Below are 19,509 nucleotides of genomic sequence, written 5' to 3'. Positions count from 1 at the left end.
TCGCCCCAAGTCCCGACAGTCCCGACATTAGCGTAAACCCCAGATCTTTTCCAGACCTAGCAACACCCCAGAGTGAAACAGATCAAGCCACTCCCCTCATGGCTGTTAATTGTGGGTGCTCAGAAGCGACATTTCCCAACAGGAAATGAATCCATCTCCCTGATATCCAGAATAACCTAATCTCATCTGGACCCCTGCAGCAGTATTTTGGAGGTAGGTGGGAGCTGGTCCCGTAGAGCTCCAAAAGGGGAGCATGGGTGACTTGTTCTCCTTTTGCAAACGAGCTTCGGATTCTACTGCTGTTCACAAAAAAAAGCTGTTCGATGGAAAAAGTGTATTCTGCACAAACCAAAGTAAATGATTCGGGGAGGGGCGGGTGGCTGGGGGGAACAGTGAGCTCCTACAGCATCCTGCTCTCCAAACTGCAAAAGAACAAGAGAGGGAGGCGGGTGGAAGGGGGAGGGGGGCCTATGTCTTCAGCAGATGGTAATTCTGGGCCGCAGATGAGCAGTAAATTACAGTGTTTCAAATAAAAAATTGGCCGGGCGTCCTGCGTGTATCAGATGGTTCCACTCAAAGTCTGGCAGAGCCAGTGTGAGAGTGGGGGGGAGAAGGGGGCTGCTGCTCCCTCCGTCAAATCCTGTGTGCTTCCCTGTGGATCCAGCACCCCTCCCCTTCTCCCCGTCCACAGAGTCCCACAAAAAGTTCTGCCCGCCTTGCGTACAAGTCTCATTCTTTTTAGGGCACGTCACATCTCCACATTTGTTCCCGGAATCCCTCCTGCCAAAAAAGGTGTTTCTTCCAGCAGCTACAGACGTGCAGAGCAGAACGAGGCATTAAGGAAGCTTGTGGGCTGTAACATCTTTGTACTTACTCTACTAGTCCAAGTAAAAGGATCACTGCTGACGTAAGAAAGCAGGGCGCATGGCAGGCCTGGAGCTTTGCACTCCTAGGCGAGGGCTGGCAAAACCCTGCTGAGGCCAATCGTTAACATTCTCCATGTGAGCCACTTCTGGCGAGGGAGGCCTCCCAACCATGCCTCTTGCATATTACAATCATTTGTGAATTTGATACGCATTTACTATCCAGCTGCCAGAGTTGGGCATGGCGTTCCCTTGCTAATGGTTTGTTTGTCACAATGTTTCCTTGCATTTGCCATATCATAGAACATGATAGAATTTCACGGAATATTCCTCCACACCACCACATGTACAAATTGGCCGTATCCTCCCCTCCTTCTGTGCTGATCTTGTGCAGCGACACAGGCAGACATTTGCCCTCTTTCAGATGTACTAACCAGGAGCAGGTCAAATGAATTATTGACATGGTTCCATGTACATTCCCTACAGGCAAATGTATTGCCCCGTACACACTCCTCTTGAATGGGGGGACAGCCCCATCAGCCCGTCACCCCCCTGAACCTCATCCCACCTTTCTCTTGAGCGGCAGACACCCCTGCAGCGCCTGAGCTCCCATTAGATTCTGCTCTGTGACGCTCGTGATCCCGCCCCATTCCCTTCTCACAATATCCCCATATGGAAGCCCACCTGCCCCTCCATCCTGCCCCACTCGTACCTCTAATGGGGCAGCGCATCCTCCTTTGCCTCTGTTCACTATTGCAATAAAAGTGCATGCGCTATGCCCGGCAAGCCACAGGCCGAAGAAAGCGGCATGTCAGGAAATGGGCGGTTCTGTTTACATACCGGCATCATGAATGCTGTGGAAGAAAAACAGGGCCTGCACAGTACAATTTCGAAGGCTAGCGTAGAACAATGCAATACAAACCCCTTCTAAATTTCACACTGCAACCTAGTCTCTTCCCCCCAAATCACATATGTGTATACCCTTTTTAGAGCTGATGAATGAACTTCTTATCACTATGAGCTACTTGGAGCTGAAGTGGCTACTCCTGAAGACAGGCAAATGAATGTGTGGTTTATTAGGTCAGCCCCTCCCCTGCCTCAATGCTGTATAAACGGGAGGTGCACATCACTTATGTCATCTGAATCCTCCTCGCCACCATACCACGGGTGTGAGAAACGGTACTCACTCAGATAACCCTACCGACCCTACACCAGAGGAATCGCATAAGAGTTGAATCTGCAAACCAGGAAGGATGTGAACATGCTATGATCACGAGGGCTTAAGCAAATGACGTCACTGCTGAACACTGACACACATAGGTGCATTAGACACAAAACATATACACACCCACCACGAAGATACACGAATAGTAGGTCAAATTGCACTTAGACATGCAGAATTTGCTTGCATCCAATAGGCTAGAAAACATACTTTATCCACGCTGAAACGCAAGACGAATAAATCTTGCTTAATACAGAACGCAACTAAAATGAGTTGCCCTGCAAAAAAAGATGGACAGCACAGCCACGTTCGGGTGAATGGGAGACATCGGGAAGCCTCAAGGTTGCAGGGGAACCTGGTCTGCTGAGTTACCAGAAAAGCCGCTCAGACAACAAATGCATCTGTTTTGCCATGGTTGCTAGGGAAAGAAAGGTTTGAATCAGCCCCTTCAAGTACAAACGGTAACAGTTTTCAGGCGTGAGACACAGGTCTCTCAGATTAAGCAAAAGAAACAATTTACGTTGGAAGGTCAGATTCTCACTGACTCAGACTTAATATTGAGAGGTAAGTAGCTTGAACAAGTCTCTAGAGGCCAAGGAAGGTAGGACACACTCATTAATAAGGGCTAAAAATCCTCATGAAAACTAGATAGAAAAATCAAATGTGGTCTCCACATATATGTGACCTACAGCTGGAGGATAATGCCTATTCAGACAAACAGACTGAGACCTTCATTCCCATCCAGTTCTCAGGACAAAAGATACAATATAATATGAGGTTCAAAGCTAAACATCCTGGCTTGTGGCCTAGAGAATCAGAAATGGTAACCTTATTGGGAAAAGTTTCCCCTTGGTGCTTTTCTCACCAACTCCAATTGTTGCTCATGTGCTGGGAACCTTTAACAGTGTTGCAACAGCCAATTATACTGCATTGTGGTGACATGTTTTAGTTGTATCATTTTAGTAGGTGGTGTCAGGCGGTGTCATCAGAGTACAGCCAATATATGTTTTAAAAAAATATATAACAGGTCTTTGTCAAATTTTTAGACTTCTGTTTTTTGAGTGTGGGATTTCTCCTGGCGGTCTGCTTTGCTTATTCCATGGTGTTTCCACCCCACTTTAACACTCTAACCTCAGGGAGAAAAATCTCGCCTTTCAATCTTCAGTTTCCTTTGCAATTTCCCCTGTCCTCATCACATGGCTCGAACCTCATGTAATGTCCAGAACTTGAAGGCTAACTGCCGCCTTTCTCCTACCATACATTTCCATCAGTTCACAGTCTAATCATTGCCCCAAGTAACCATACCATTGTGCTGGCCTGCACTGCCTCTTGGCACAAAGGCCTTGTCTCAGAGTCAGCACTTTTTACTGTGCCAACATTCCTAATGGCTGACACTCCATAACATTGTCTGTTAGAGTTACAGGGCCCGATTCATGGAAAAGTGCTCAGTTCTCCTGCATTTGCCACGCACCGAGGATGACACGATGTGAGCTTGCATGCAGAACAAAGAATGCATGCTCCGCGTATTCTTGGATCTAAATGTGCATTTCTAGCAGACACGCAAAGGGAATCGAGCTGTGTGAGGAATGCCCACAACATGCCCCCACGCAAACCAAAAACATAGCCAAAGACCAACCTTTCCGCAAAGCTCTGTGTCCACCACAGACACAACATCCAGCACCTAAGATACTCTGTGTAAAGTTCCACTTAAGTAACAGCTGAACCCCAGCTACTCTGTGTGAGGCCCCACGTAAATAACGGCTGCACCCCAGCTACTCTGTGCAAGGTTACAAGTAAGTAATGCCTGCACCCCAGCAACTCTGCGCGATGCCCCACGTAAGTAATGGCTGTACCACAGCTACTCTGCTCAAGGCCCCACGTAAGTAACAGATGCACCTCAGCTACTGTGCCTGAGGTCCCGCGTAAGTAATGTCTGCACCATCCTCCCCACACCACCATCACCTCTGACACTACCCCAGGCACCACTCTCACAGTACTCCACCCTCGCCACACCGCCCTCACCTCCGACACTACCTCATGCAGCCCCCTGACAGTACACTCCCCTCATCTTCGACACTGCCCACAGGTGGCCAACTCAAGTCCAGACACCATCCACCAGCCTCTCACACTCCCGACACCAACCCAGCCTGGCCCTGCCACATCACCCCCTTAACAATGCAATAGTGCACAACAACTCATTTCTACTGGCCTGCCACCAACATGAAGCACACAGGCCACATACCCATGCATGTACCCTACAACTGGGTTCTCTGATGCAGAATGCATGTTTTTACCTCATCACAGGACTCTCTGGTACATCACAACCAGTGGCAGAGCAACAGGACAGTTGAATTTATTAGCAGCTACCCAGTGAAACCACCATATACATGTCACACAGTAAAGCAATGAGCTGCAATGTGACATATCATTGTGCACATATGTCATTGCAATTGCCTCAAACTGCTGTAGGTGAATGACCTAGGAGGACACTAGTCCAAGACATCACTGACAGGACAGTGGCACATGTGATGTCAGAGCATAGTAGCAAACAACATGCAATGAACCAATGGACTGAGGCCGGAAAGCACAACACTCTAAGCCCCTGCAAACAACATACATTTGAACAGGCATGTTTTGGGGTGATGCCTAGGAATTCTCAGTGTGTGAGCCAAGCAGACGTGGGATGTGTACAGCCACATATAATCAAACTCACATTTGATGAAGAAGCAATACAGTGGCAGAGGTGCTGCATGACATGAGACCACACACTGTTTGGAAGTCGATGTGTGTTGGTGAGTAGCCATCAATTGTGAGGTCCTCCCACACCACCCCATGCATAATTGTAGTGTGTATGCCACCCCTCCACAGTTTGTCCCCAACCCACGTGAGAGTCACACAAGAAATACATAACAAAATAAAAATAAAACACATGAACAAAGAGACGACAACTGTGTGATGAACAACGAGAAACTGTATTAACAATATATACACTAGCAAAAATGTGGAAAGGGGGAAATGCCCAAAGGCAAAAATGAACCAAAACAATAAACCACAAAATCAACTATTTACATGAGCAGCAGGCTCAATACTGTGCCATAACGTCATCGAGGGCAGATTCACAGGCGGTCCACTGTCTGTTCCTGGATGTCTTGCAGGCGGTCACTCATCCTCCTCTCCCTTCCACCCCCTGCATCCCGGCAAGCCTCCTCCAGAATCTCAACCCACCTCAGTGTCCTTCTTTCCACCACCTTTGCCCTGGCCCTGGCAAACCTGTGCCACTCTAGCTCGCTGCCTCTCCGCCATCAGCTGCATTCGCGAATCCATCTGGATCCACACCATATGCCGGAACCAGCGGTGCTCCTCTTGCCAGTTGTCCAAACGTTGCTGATTCGCTAGCCTCCCTGGGCTCTGTATTGCTTGCCCTTCGACAGTCCTATAGTGCTGCTGCCTGGCTAAGCGTAACCTGCGCATGCACCCCTGCCATCTGGTTGTTGCACGATGGGGGGGTATATAGTACCAGCACTATCATGATATGCCAGCTGCCCCGCTGATGCCTCTCGCTGTACCTGTGTCTGGGCCAGCGACCACCTCTGCTGTACTTATTCCGACTTCCACCCTAGGCTGGGACGTGATGACCACCAGACTGGGCAGTGTGGGTAGGACAGGAGAAGAGGGGGCCGTGATGTAGGCCCTCTGTAGGACGGCTGGGGCACAGAAGAGGCAGTGGAGGAGCGGGCAGCTGGATGGGCCAGCGCACAGAGACCACCCAAGAGCAGCGCACGTAAAACGCACAAGGTGTTTTGATGATGTGAGAGGAGGTCACGAATCTCTCATGAGCTGCAGTAACTGTAGAAAATTCCCACAAAAACATTGACATCAGTAAACGTCATCAATAGATGTCTTGCATACCCAATATTAACAAGAGGAATCATGCATCATGTCACAACCATGAACTGACACACACACAATGCACACATACATGAATGTGACCTGGCAAACAGCATTGAACATGTGGCATGATTGTAGTGTGAAGGCTCAATCAGAGTCATGACCCATGAACATATGAAAAACGCACATTCTACAGTGCCAACAACACATCCCCTACAACAGGCAACGCCGCCATACCAATCATCAACGAACACAAGAACGGCCTTCAGCCATAGTCATGGAATCAGCACCAGGTCACCTGCACACACAAATCCAGTCACCAATGTCCACATGCCACAGCATGACCTGCAAGCAAGCAGCATGTACCGCCAGCCATGTCGGACATCAAATTGCACGTCAGTTGGCCAACCATACTATTATTGCATGTACACACATACACTCATCTTACAAATCCAGTGGAATGACACATCACATCCCAGTCCCAGAGGTGTCAATTTATGAACCCCACACACGCAGGAATCAAAGCACATGTGTCACTATCATCATATGTGCCTGCATGGATGCACTGCCAGTTGTGCCACACATCGACTCGGACATCATGGACATCACTCACAACATGTCCACATTGGCCAGGTCCAAGCACTAGCTCCATGCTCACACACTGCACGTGCACAACAAAAAGAATCCATGAATGCACAATCCGGCAACCCTCGTGCAAATGGAAGCATACAATGTCTGACGTCACAAATTGCCTGCATTGGCATGAGTCACCAATCACCTGTGTCTCACAACACACACAAGACACAAACAGGAGGTGGCATCTACAAACATGCATGTCACACATATGCCCTAAAGCATTGTCCCTCATAGGTACTCACCAGTAGCACCCAGATGACTTTTCCAGGCGAAGAGCTGGGAGTGGAGGTCCGGATAGAACCTCTCAATTACCCGCAGCTGTATCTGTCTGAACCGGTGGCGGCCAGCAAGGTAGACCTCCACGGTGGGTTCCGTGGAGAGGGCTGCCAGGACCTTGGTATGGCTGCAGGTCTTGAGGTCGTCCCAGCATTTATGAACCGTCTCCTTGGGCTGGACTACCAACCCCTTCGCGTTGATGGCAGCCATGATTTCATCCCAGATCCTTTGCCTTATGTTGGTGCCCAGCTGTGTAGCTTGGTTGTAGAGGGCATCATAGGTGCCAGGACCCGATCCACCAGGATGCCAAGTTCGTTGTTGCTGAATTTGGCAGCCCTCTGCCTCAAGGTGGGGGTGCTGCCCTCCCCAGATGATGTGGATGGGTAAGACATGGCACACCCAAGGCAGGTATGGGATTCCTGGGTAGGTGTAGTGGAGCAACATTGGTGTTGGTAGAGGTGGAGGTTCTGGAAAGTACAGAGGAGGTAGTTGCAGGGCAACACAGGAATACACGCAAAAGTGGGGATGCTGGCACACCAAGACCGTGCACATTGTAGGCAGGCACTCACTCTCGAGCAGGCAGCAGCACTATAGGACTGAATGAGTCCAAGCAGGGCCAGAGAAAGCAAAATCAGCAGTAGTTTAGGCAGGAGGAACAGTGGTATGCGTCTTGCATCCGCAGCAGCCGATATCAGACTAACGGTCCTAAACAAGTAAGTTACGCCCTGCGTGCGACGACGCTGTGCACCTACGCAACACGCCTAAGTGGATCACAGCAATGACACCGTTAGGTAAGTAAAGCGACGTGCATCACTAGTTGTGCATGAAGGTTACGATCCGGAGGAGTTACAAAGTCGTATGTGTATTTTGCTACGGAAACCTTACCTTCAGATATCACGTACCCAATTTTCTTTTGGGGGGTGTTTGCCTCTGCACATATGCGCATGTTTTTGTGTACTTTCTGAGGCATACAGTGTGTCGTGTATGCACATTTTTAATATTTGGGTGCCACTGTGTATCGTGTACTACTTTTATAGTTATCAGAAGATTTCTGGGTACCGCGTATGCAATTTTTGTGTTTTTGGATGCCAATGCTTATTGTGTACCATTTATTTCCCTATTGGGGTACATTACATTTGAACTTTGCTGGACCACACATCTATGTCGTACATCACATAGACTGTTCCCTGACTCAAATTGCCCAGGACGATAACTTGGTGTGCCTTCCATTTATCCCTTACACCTGTGACATGAGTAGAAAGGCCCCAAGAGGGAAAGGCAGACAGGGTTGGGGTGGGAGATGTGGTGGTGAAACATCTGCGGCAGGGGGTCGGGGACGTGTGTGGAGAAACCTACCGGAACCCAAGCAGGTCAGGGACATGGGCCCTCATTACAACTCAGGCGTTAAGGGTTAACGCCACCGTTAACCCTTAACGCCTGATTCTGATTTTAACGCTGCTTTTAGCAGGCATTAAAATCCATGGCGCTAACCCGCCATGGTGCTAATTACGCCGCCGTAAATTACGGCGGCGTAATTAGCGCCTTCCCCACTCCCATTATGCCCTATGGGGCAAAAATGGGAATGGGGAAGGGAAAATGGGAAATGGGGATTTACCGCCCCACTCACCTTGGAATGGGGCGGTAAATCCGCCATCCACCATGGTGTAAACAGAGTTTACATCATGGTGGTAAAGTTGGTGCACTTAGCACCAAGGTTGTAATGACCTCCATGGTGTGGAGATATCTACTCCAGCCTCTGGGGTTTTGGACATGGTGTGGAGACACCTGTGGCAGGCCGGGGGGTGGTGGATGTGTTTTTGGAGACACCTGTTGTAGCCCAAGGAGGATATGGCAGCCCCCAGTCCAAAGGTGGACCGGCACCTGGATGCCAATGTGGTTCCAGCCAGACAGGGGCAGCTCCAACACCCCGTTCCACTCATGGCAGGAAGTGACGCCCTGCACAGCAGGAAGAGGCTCAACCCCAACACATGGCACAGGACACTGGCCCTCAGAGGAAGAAGAACTTCACTGATGAGAAGGTCCAGATCCTCATTGACTACATGACCGATCACCATTGTGACATGTACCTGGATGCGGGGAGCAAACATACATCCGCACAACCTATGCTGCATGGGCAGCATGTCACAGACCAGATAAACGCTTTAGGGGTGGAGATGCACACAGTGGAACAGGTTTTGAAGCGCTGGAATGATCTCACTCATCACACCAAGCACAATCTGAATGTCAGTCTGGCCTCTGCAATGGCAACTGGAGGGGCTCAAGCAGAGAATGAGCAGCTGACACTGCACGAAGAGGCCACGAGCCAATTCACCCCATTGAGCAGGCGCGAGGTGTTGGAGGCCTAGAGAATTATGAGGACACATCAGGTGAGTGTCCGTCATTGCGCCTCCTGTGTTTTGTAGTCATGTATCACCCACATCATTTGTGTATTAGCACATCTGGCTGCATTTGTATGACAGACCTGGGTAAAGCATGTCCTCTGACATACAGACTCATGTCAAATGTCCATCATACTGGGCGTAGCCCGTGTAGCTGCCATTTGTGGCGTGTGTCTGTGTGACAGCACACATTCCGCATAGGGTACTCTCCCAGCACATGTGCACCATGTGACACCTACAAGTACTGTTCAGTGATACATTCTTGTTGCCATTCACTCTGCACTGCTAGACCAGTGCATGCAAAGTTTAACTTTCATGCCATGGCATGCAGAGTTGCATGTTCCATTTGTCACCTGCTCCTATGGGTTTCCCTGTCATGATGCATATCTGAGCTGTCTGTCAATGCACATTGTCCTGTTCCCAGAGTTTAACTGCATGAGTGTCCACAGACCACATACACATTGGGCCTCACCACAAGCTTGCCGGTCCGGATACAACAGTACCGGTAAGCTTGCCGGTACCGTTGTATCTGGACCGGCAAACACTGAGTTGTGCTTGCGGGTGCCTTTCATTCATTTAAAGGCACCCGCGAGCACAGCATGCCTGTAGCATCGTTATGAAATGTGCCAGTGCTACAGGCATCCCCATTCCCATTGAGCCCTCTGGGGCTCAAATGGGAATGGGGATCACCCGATTCCGGCACCCGCAAAAGGGAAATTACTGGGTCTGGCAGGGCCAGAATACCCCGGTAATTGCCCATTTGTGGGTGCCAGACTTTCTTGCAAGTTTGAAGGTAGCCTTGTAATGTGGCCCATTGACTCAATTCCAGTGACACAGAGAGCCTACTCATTGTGACACATGCTCCCTCATAATATCCCACATTCTGGGCGCACCCCATGGGGCCACTCCCCTCGCTGTCTTGTGGATTGGTGGACCATGTTTACAATGTCCAAACCACCCTCTGTCTCTCTGTACTTCACGGACCTTGACAAGAAGGCACACTTTCAGGTGCCTACTCATGGGCTTCTTCCCTTTCCATGCCTTCCTGCAGGTCCTCATTGTCTCCACTTCCCTATTCCAGACCTGATTAGTGTGTCACGTGTTGGCCGCAGTGTTGTCTGTGGATATGGAGGTCTGACTGTTCCCATGTGATGTCAATGAACATTCAAATGTCGCATGTGCATTACTTTTCCCCTGGTACGAGTGGCGACTTGACAGTTGACTGGCCCCTCATTGGGCGTTTACACCACAGTTGAATGTCAATGTGCCACTGCTGGCATAGACATCATGGGTGGGGGGTCACTTGTCAGCAAATGCCATGCATCTGTTGCTTAGTGGACCAATTGTGTGAATGCACACTATCTGATGGGTTCGTGTCCTGCCATTTCTTGTTAGAGTACTCCTTGAAGCATATGTGCATTGTTGTCTCTGTGAACATGGATCAATATTTCTTTCTATGTCCATGTGCGGTTGAGGATGCACCAGATCCATTGGAGCAGGAGTAGGAGGAGGAGGAAGAGTTGATGGTGCATCATTGTACCAGTGGGGGACGTGGTGTGGTAGGCCGCGAAAGCCCAATGGTGTTCCAGACCATCCTTAGTCATGCTGGAGACTCTTCAGACTCTTCTCACTCAGCTAGCTTTGATGCTGAACCTGATGTGCATACCTCAAAGAGGGCAAAGGTGAGTGGCCCAATGGGTGGATCAGATGGGGATTGTGAGTCTGCGACAGGGCAGCTGGCTTCCCAAGGCGGTGGTTACACCTGCATGCCACCCTCTCATGATTTAGCTTCAGGTCTTGGGGCTGATGTCCAAGGAAGGGTTGCAGACCTGAAGCCAACAACATGGGCACCACAGCAACGGGCATGGAACTGTGCATCGGACCACTGTGGGCCCCGCACATGTGGGGGATGTGTGCAGGCTGGGGAGACAGAGTAGGAGCAGCAGATATTGCGTGCCATCCTCCAACATGGGAATGTGTTGGACAAGATATCTGAGGGGATGTATAAAATGGCCAAGTCCATGACTCAGCCAGTGGCCCGGCTAGAGCAACAGCTGTGGCTCATGCCATCCTCATGCCGCTCGCACAGACTGCACAGGGAGGCGAACATTACGGGCTGATGGGCTGATCTTCAGGCATACAGTGAAGCCCTGAGACATGAAATGTCAGCCATGAGGACTGCCATCCATGAAGAGCTCTCAGCCACTAGGACACTGATCCATGAGGAGATGGATGACTTCAGGCAGACACTCTCCAAGAAAGTCAATGCATCACAGGTGAGCACGAATACAGAATCTGCAGCCATCCGTGAGGACATGTATGGAGACCTCACTAACCTCACTGTGGTGGTGCATTTGAATGTGTTACGGCTGGCTGCGGCCAGTGAAGACCAGGCCTCAGCACTGCGTGGTGTGGCTCCAACAGCACGTCCTCCTGCACATCAACCGCAGGATGGGGCTCCCAGGACATACCAGCCTCCTTTTCCACCATTGCTGTGAGGTCCATGAACCCATTAAATTTTTATATTTTTGTTGGTCTAATTTTTAGTCCATTCATGTGGACATTGAATTGTACCCTACCCCTCCCCTCTCCAGGGTGGACACCCGCACCCACTCACGATGGACCTTTTTCTTTTTTTTTGGTCCATGGCCAGAGTTTATTTTAATTTATTTGGTTCCCTTTGATTCTGCAGGACAATTTTTGTTGGTGGGTTACTTTCCCATGGGGCTTATCTATTATTTTTGAACTTTATTGTGTGCAGTTGCACTCTCAGAGGCATGATGGATGCAGTTGGGGACAAGCAGACATGCACAGTGACACCAACTGCCCTGGTTGCATCATGGAAAACAGGCGGGCATGGGCAGGCAACATTGGGTTAAGTGATTCTTAACGCATGTGCTTGATGCATGATTGTGAAATACGGCTGTTGTAATGCATTGTTCCATGTTTTTGCAGTGGTGCAGAATCATGCAGTGACTGCACTCCATGGGAGGACAACCACGCACAATTTTTCCTCCCTAGTCCCCATGCACTCTACCAGGCACTGGCTCTCCTCTCATGCATTAGGAGGCACAGAGGGAATCACATCATGCCAGCTCAGTCACCAGGTAATGTGCTATGTCTCGCATGTCGTGTCAGTGTTATTGGTGACCGTGGTATTTGCATGCAATGCACATCTTGACATAGTGGTGGATTAACCTTGTGTTTTGGGGAATGTCTGGTCAGATGTGTGGCTGCACACATGCATGTGCAGTTACACTTCTATGCTTGTGCATTGTTTGTGTGGATGCACTTAGATCATTGACACCATAACTGGAAGTGAATTGATGGGACTATATGCACTTACTCCATTGGCAATGTTTCATTGAATCTGGATGTATGGACTCATTGATGGCATGCATTCACTGTGCATCTGCATGACCAACTGTGATGATGTGTACTTACTGCCACCATTCCACTCCCCCTGTCCACATGTTTCCTACTGTGCCCTGCAGGTCTGCTCCCTGTGCACACTTCTCTTTGACATTTGCCATATCATCATTCACTCCCTTCGACACTCACTTCCATGACCTGCTCAGACATGCCACTGTTCAATATGTAATAAATCAGAAAATAGTCCATAGGCGCCTCTCTTTGAGAACGAACACAGCTAAATGACCTGTCCTTTGGGAATCAAGAATCCGCAGTCACACTTTAGCTCACTGTACCTTTCACAGAAGAGAAATTTCCTTTTGCATATCAGTCTTTGTCCCGCCCACATGGGCAGTCCAGCACCGAAATGCTATGGCAATTCTTTTCTGTTCAATATGTGCCACACACATTGGTTCTCATGTATCAGCATCGTCCACTGCAGCGCTTCATGATGTAGACTATGGATTATTATTCTGACCTCCTGTGTGCATTGACTCCACAGGACATGTTTGTCACACTTGATGCATGTCGGGTTAGACAAATATGCGCATATGTTCTTGTGACTGACTGGTTCTGTGTTACACAATGAGGACACTTTTATTACAGTGTTTGATTTTGTAGGTTATCGGCACCAGGGTGTATTACATGTCTCTTGCTTTTAATTCCTTCTTCATTTCATCTGCTGCTGTCAGTGAGTGAACATTGCATGCCCATATTGTGGACCCAAGCATGTGTCTGATCGTCCACTCCCCACAGCTTGTCTTCATCTGTTCTCCCCATGTGAGTTGAAAGTGCACCCTGGAATCCATGCACACTTCCTGGGACAGTCTTAATCAGGGTGTGTGGGTTGTTGGGGGTGAGGGAACAGCTGCCTGTTTTCCGTAGGTCCATTTGCAGTGTTGTAGTACCGAGGTGTATGTTGTTTTGTGTCTGGTCTTGGTATACGGTTGTAGTGCCTTCTTTGCAGGGGTGCAGCGTACATGGGTATGTGGGTGATGTACATGCCATGGTGTGTGTTGCCTGTGTTTTTACTGGTGTAGAGTTGATGATTGACCTTTCACATGTGCCCATTCTTTGGCAGTCTTCCCTTCACCGTCACCCACTTTGTCCATCATGTACCACTAGATGTGGTTCTTTTCCATATATGTTCCTTCCGTGCTCTCCAACCAGGATGCTACTTGAAGAGGTGTTCATGTCTCCATCCCTAGGGCAGATTGTCTAGGCCCTCAAACTCTGTGATGTCAGTCAGGTCCGCCCTCATCTCCGCTCGAGACAGGCTCCTCATTGCAATGTTTTTTTCTGTCCCTCTCACCTGCTCCACTCCACTGCTCGTCAATCTTGAATCTGCGCCCTGTCTCCCTCTTGCACTCTGTAATTCTTGTACACTGGGTGGTGCATGCCTACCTTTGTGTTCCCGACATGTGTTGTCATGGATGGCCAGTATTTTGAAGTTGTTGCAATGCATGGCTTTATGATTTGCAAATGTATTTGCCGGCGGGATGCAGTGGATGCAAGCCAGGTGGATTACATGTGCAGGTAAGTGAAGTGCACTCACGGTTGGACTTGTGTATTGTTTTGTGGCATGGAGTCTGACACTGTGTGGGGTTGCTTTTATTTTACTTTTTTGGGGGGAACAGATCCAGCTTCGTGGGTGCATGTGACACATGTTGTTATTAGGATGGTTTATGTATGCATGCTGTTTTTTCAAGATAATCATGGTGACACTGGTTGCGTGATCCTAGATGGGGGTGGGTATCACTGTAGGGCCTTAGTTGGTGAGTTGTCATGAGTGTGGCAGCCCGGCTGATTGTGTGCTGTGACACATCGTTAAGGTGGTGGTGATGAGGGTTTCCTCGCACTTTACACATGTGTCTTGGCTGTCCCATGTCTTCCTGTTTGAAAAAGTTTACATTTTAATTCCTACCCACACAGGCAGTCCAATCTTGGTGCTTCTTCCCCTTCTGGGGTTGCTGTCCCAAGACCAATCCAAACACACATACCAGTATTGCTGCACATTGCTGTGATGCAATGTACTCCACATGGCACACATGGTTGTCAATTCTTTGTTGGCTGCCATGGAGACCATGTACCATGCAGGGTGCACCGTCACTTATTATTAGGCATGTTGACAGCTGCTGGGTGCATTTCAATGCTAACTTCAGTTCAATGCACATTTCACCCACTTCAGTCCATTATCGGTCAAGTCTGACTTCCTTTGCACTTTCCTTTTGCATGCTCTCTTTTGTGTATGTTTGTCATTGGCCTCTGTTTGTCATTGCTTTCTCAGGTCTGCTTGTGTGTTTCATGCCAGTTGCCTCGGTGACCTGCCTTCCAGTCTAACAGCTGCCTCTATGAAGTGCTGCCTTCTGCAAGATCAAGTTTTGTGATTTTTGTTTCACTTCTTCTTGGGCTTAGCATCATCGTCTACACTGCCAGTGTTTACTGCATTGTCACACTGCCACATTGTTAAGGGGATGGCATATCATGGCATTGACAACACTATGAAGGTGCTCCTGGGTTTCCATCCTGTCAATGTTCTCTTTTTGGGGGCTATCTCAGTGTCATGCTGACTGTGGTCAGATGGTGTTGGGAAGGTACCATCAGCATGATGATGGGTAAGTTTAACAATGTCATTCACTGCTTGTCAATCGGGGGAAGGCGCCCAGTGAAAAGGTTGCGGGTGGCTAAGGTGTTGTGTGGGTTGTTCATGTTGCATTGGCATGAGGTGGGTGGAGGTGGCTGCATGTGTGCCAGGACACATGGTGACAGGTAGCTGGTGAGTTGGTGTATGAATTTGTAGCATGTCACTCAGGCGGGCACATGTTTGCATGTTTGGGTGCACAGAAGTGTTGCCGGCGCTCACATTGATTTGTTTTTCTCTACTGATGATTTTGGCATGGAATGATGGATGCGGGAATTATGATTGAAGTAGCAGCTCTAGTGCTTAAGAAACAGCATGAGGGTTTGGTGGTTTCCAGGCTGACAGAGGGGGAGTTTGGTGGACTGCACAGTCCTGATGATGCAGGCTCACATGGGATGAGGTAAGACGTGCATTTCTCTTGCAGTGCGCTTTATTTTCCGGTTTCAACATGGCTGCTTTGATGTGACTGTGTATTGTGGGCAAAGTGGTTGTTAGGGAGCGGTTTGGCCACTGAACCAGTTTATTGTTGAGTGACCCACAATGTGGGTCCAGGGCTGTCCTCGCATGACTTTGTTAGCATCATATTTGTAGTATGCCTTGCTGCTTGTGGTCTCATGTGTGTGGTTTGGTGTCTACATGCAGTCCAGTTGTTGTTGTGCAGGTGACGGTGCTCTAGGACTTTGTTCCTTGTGCTGTGTGCTTTTGTGTGTACTACATGGACACTGTTGTCTCAAGTTGATATTCCTGTGTGGTTCAGTTGCGCACTGCCATGCAGATTATGGGCATGCATCACAGGCTGCTTTCATGTGTGGTTGCACCATTATTTATGGACCTCTGAATGTGGGCCTTGGGATGTGTCAGGCACTTTTGCTGTGTTACAAATTGGCTCTTATTCTGATGTTTTGATATGGGAAGCAATGGATGCTTATTCCCAGTATGTATGTCACATTTTTAATCTTGCACTCGTGCTTTGACACTCACAGCAACATGGATATGTTTGTGCCTGTAGTGCACATGGTCACACAGGCATTTCATCAGATTTTGGTTTGCTTCTTGGAATTGGTGGAAATGTTGAATTTGGTGCCCATGAATGGCTGGGTACTATAATGTGATTTTTGCCTATTTCATGCATTTTTCTATAGTGCAATTCTTGTACTTGTGCCAGAATATTTTGCATTTCTACAGATATTCAACAATGATTTAACTGCACACTTCACAGAGTGGTAGTGGTAAACTGCAACTTACAAGTATTTTCAGGAGCCTCTGATTGGCCATCTTGTTTTATATCTAATTAGCACACACACATTTGCACTCCCAGTGGCACATTCTCAGGGTGTTGTTGTGGGCACAGAAGATAGGCCAGCTTCACTGTGTGTACAATCTTAGATAAATGAGCTAGAGTACAGGGTAACAGGAAGCAATGGTTAAAGTGTGCAATAGTAGTGCACTCATATACAAAATCAAATGAAGATAATTTGTAATATTACTGAAACAATGGTTGAAAAAGAATTAAATAGGTATATATAAGTTAGCACAAAGGCTACCTAACACATAAAATTAGTCTTAAAAACCAGTAACATAGGAAAACGTCAAAATCAATCAATGATATGTGTAACAGAAATCAATTTTCAGTATCTCAATGCATTTCATTCATTGTATACATTAATTGACTCATTAACAATCGGTAAATATTTGTTCGCTCTGTTAACATCCAGAACAGAGGGGTCTCAACATGTTTCTGTTCTTTAGAAATAAATATAGAGCATTCATCAGGAGAAGAGTATTCCGTGGCGAGATCCTATTCAGAAACTCCAGATGGAGAAAGAGGAATCAAATGCAACCTGTACATTTAAAAGAGATAGGATAAAGCTGATTACTAACTACACTTCCACTCTCAGTTCGTTAACTAGAACTATGAACCTATCTACAAGAGTAAGAGATTACCTTGGAGGGTTCTCGTAGGGGCACACCACTTCATAAATAAGTTAGGACTCTTAAATGGGTCCTCAGTTGCCACAGCTGCAAAGAAAAGCAGAAAGCACAGCTTTTCGAAAGTGCTCAAACCACGCCATTAACATCTGCCATAAGGGCGACTCGTCAACACACTCACCTGGAAGGTAAGCGAAATAACATTTTGGCTGGTGAAATCGAGTTGTAAAACGCTAGGTCGTGTGCATGTAGACCGCACTGTCATCTGGGCTCTAGCTATTATCTGAACCACAATCAGAGATAAACCTCCAAGATAGAAGAATCATAATTCTAGTGTAAGGAAAAAGATCTGCTGTAAAGGACCATTCCTAAAAAGTAAGATGGACCATCAGGACAGAGAGGGTAAGAGGGAAAAGGTACCTCATAGGGCGCTAGTGAAGGCTCCTGCACAGAGTGCCCAGAGAAATCAAGGAGGACAGAAATCCCTCAGGAGAATTGGCGAGACCTAGATGGAAAAATCACAAAGGCCAAAAATGCCCCAATAAGTTTGTGCAGGTGGAATATAACCATGCAGCCACGAAACTATTGGAGGCAAATAACCTTACCGCTCGGTTTTGATTCTGGACAAATCTTGAGCTCATGAAGAAAAAGAGGGGCCACGGACTGTAGAAATGGGCCGCCATGAGTATACGGAGCAGTAAATGCTAAAAAAAGAACCGACAACTCGTCAGGCTAATGAGAACCATTGTGCAGCTAAAAAAGATCCATCAGCGAGTGCTGCTGTACAGGGCTTACCTCTAGATGGAATGTTAGGAATGTGTCTGTGCGCCTTGTGCGGTGCCTCCTCAACCACCAGTCTCGTCTTGCTAAATACGCCGGGTCCATGTATACAGAGTTAACCATGACAACGCGAGTGTGGGGACGGGTCCTACCTCTAATCTGATGACAAATCTAGGCGCCATCTTGGAATGGTGCCAGTGACGTCATTTCACCAAAATGCCTGGGGTAGCAGAACTGACATCACACAACCCTTGACCCCTGATGACATCACTGAAAGTGATGTCATTTGACCCCACCCCAAAGTGATATTGCGGGAAGCGATGGAACACAACCGTTCACCCGTTGACAAAACAGGAAGTGGCATCACATAGCATTCTACACTACGAAAAATATGGTTAGGATATCACTTAAATGTGATGTACATTTCATACAAGAATGGATCGCCATATGTATCATTAAGATCAGTGTGTATAGGCCCATATTACCAAATTACTGTGAATGCAAGCAGAAGTCCATGACCAAATGGTAATGATGTGCTATTATATAGCACTTACGCTTAAGCTCTTTATATAGAAAATAAATACACCCAATATCACCCAACCTGTGTTGGTACTCATTTATCGACCTCAGAAGGATGAAAGGCTGAGTTGAGGCGTTTAAGAACAGACTAAATCAATGACTCGCCCCCCTGAAGTGTGCCAGAAATAAACCTTTAATGAGTCTAGCAATTATTGTATAAAATTCCACAAAGACACATTATTTCGTATTCCTATTCTTTCTTATTTAGGGTCAGTGCTGAAAGTGTTAGACTTGTGGCACTCCTGTTCTTATTTTTCTTCTTTTTTTAAGGGGCCTGAATAAGAAAGCCAGCCACTCCAGAAGTAAAGAGTCCAGCATTTGTTTTTTTTGTTTTTTTTTTAGAGGTCGCAAGGGAGAACACAGAGGTCGCAAGGGAGACCTCAGAGGTCGCAGTTGCGACCTCTGGCGACCCCTAAATGACTTCCCTGAATGGTGCCGAGTAAGGCTTAAACATATATGGATGGCCTTAAAAGCGAATCTCAACATACGGGTAAGTATGTAACCTAAATGAGGTTTGCGGTTCAAACTCTACCGGTTCTGATGAGAGGGTGATCTAAAAGTAATCAAACAAATTATTCAACGAATTGTATATAAAAACAATTTATATCTATCACAGATAGTCACAATTCCATGCAAGATATTTATAGACAAATGCAATTGTCTGCCGGAAGTGGACAACAACCAGTGATCACTTATGCTTGTCAGAAGGGAGCCCCCAGCCACGGCTGCGGCTGCGTATTATCAAAAAGGACTGAGGCGTCATAGATCAGACCCGACAAATGAGCGGGCAGCACAGCGCCTGCATGGAAACTCCCACCAGGGGAATAGGAATTAAGAATAAGACCCGTAATAGAAGATGGAGTGTAGAATCCTGAAGTACTCCAC

The sequence above is a fragment of the Ambystoma mexicanum genome, chromosome 8 (assembly GCF_040938575.1).
Source record: "Ambystoma mexicanum isolate Mex_15411 chromosome 8, UKY_AmexF1_1, whole genome shotgun sequence".
Lineage (NCBI taxonomy): Eukaryota > Metazoa > Chordata > Amphibia > Caudata > Ambystomatidae > Ambystoma > Ambystoma mexicanum.
The sequence above is the reverse complement of the archived record's forward strand: the minus strand, read 5'-3'. Positions refer to the sequence as shown.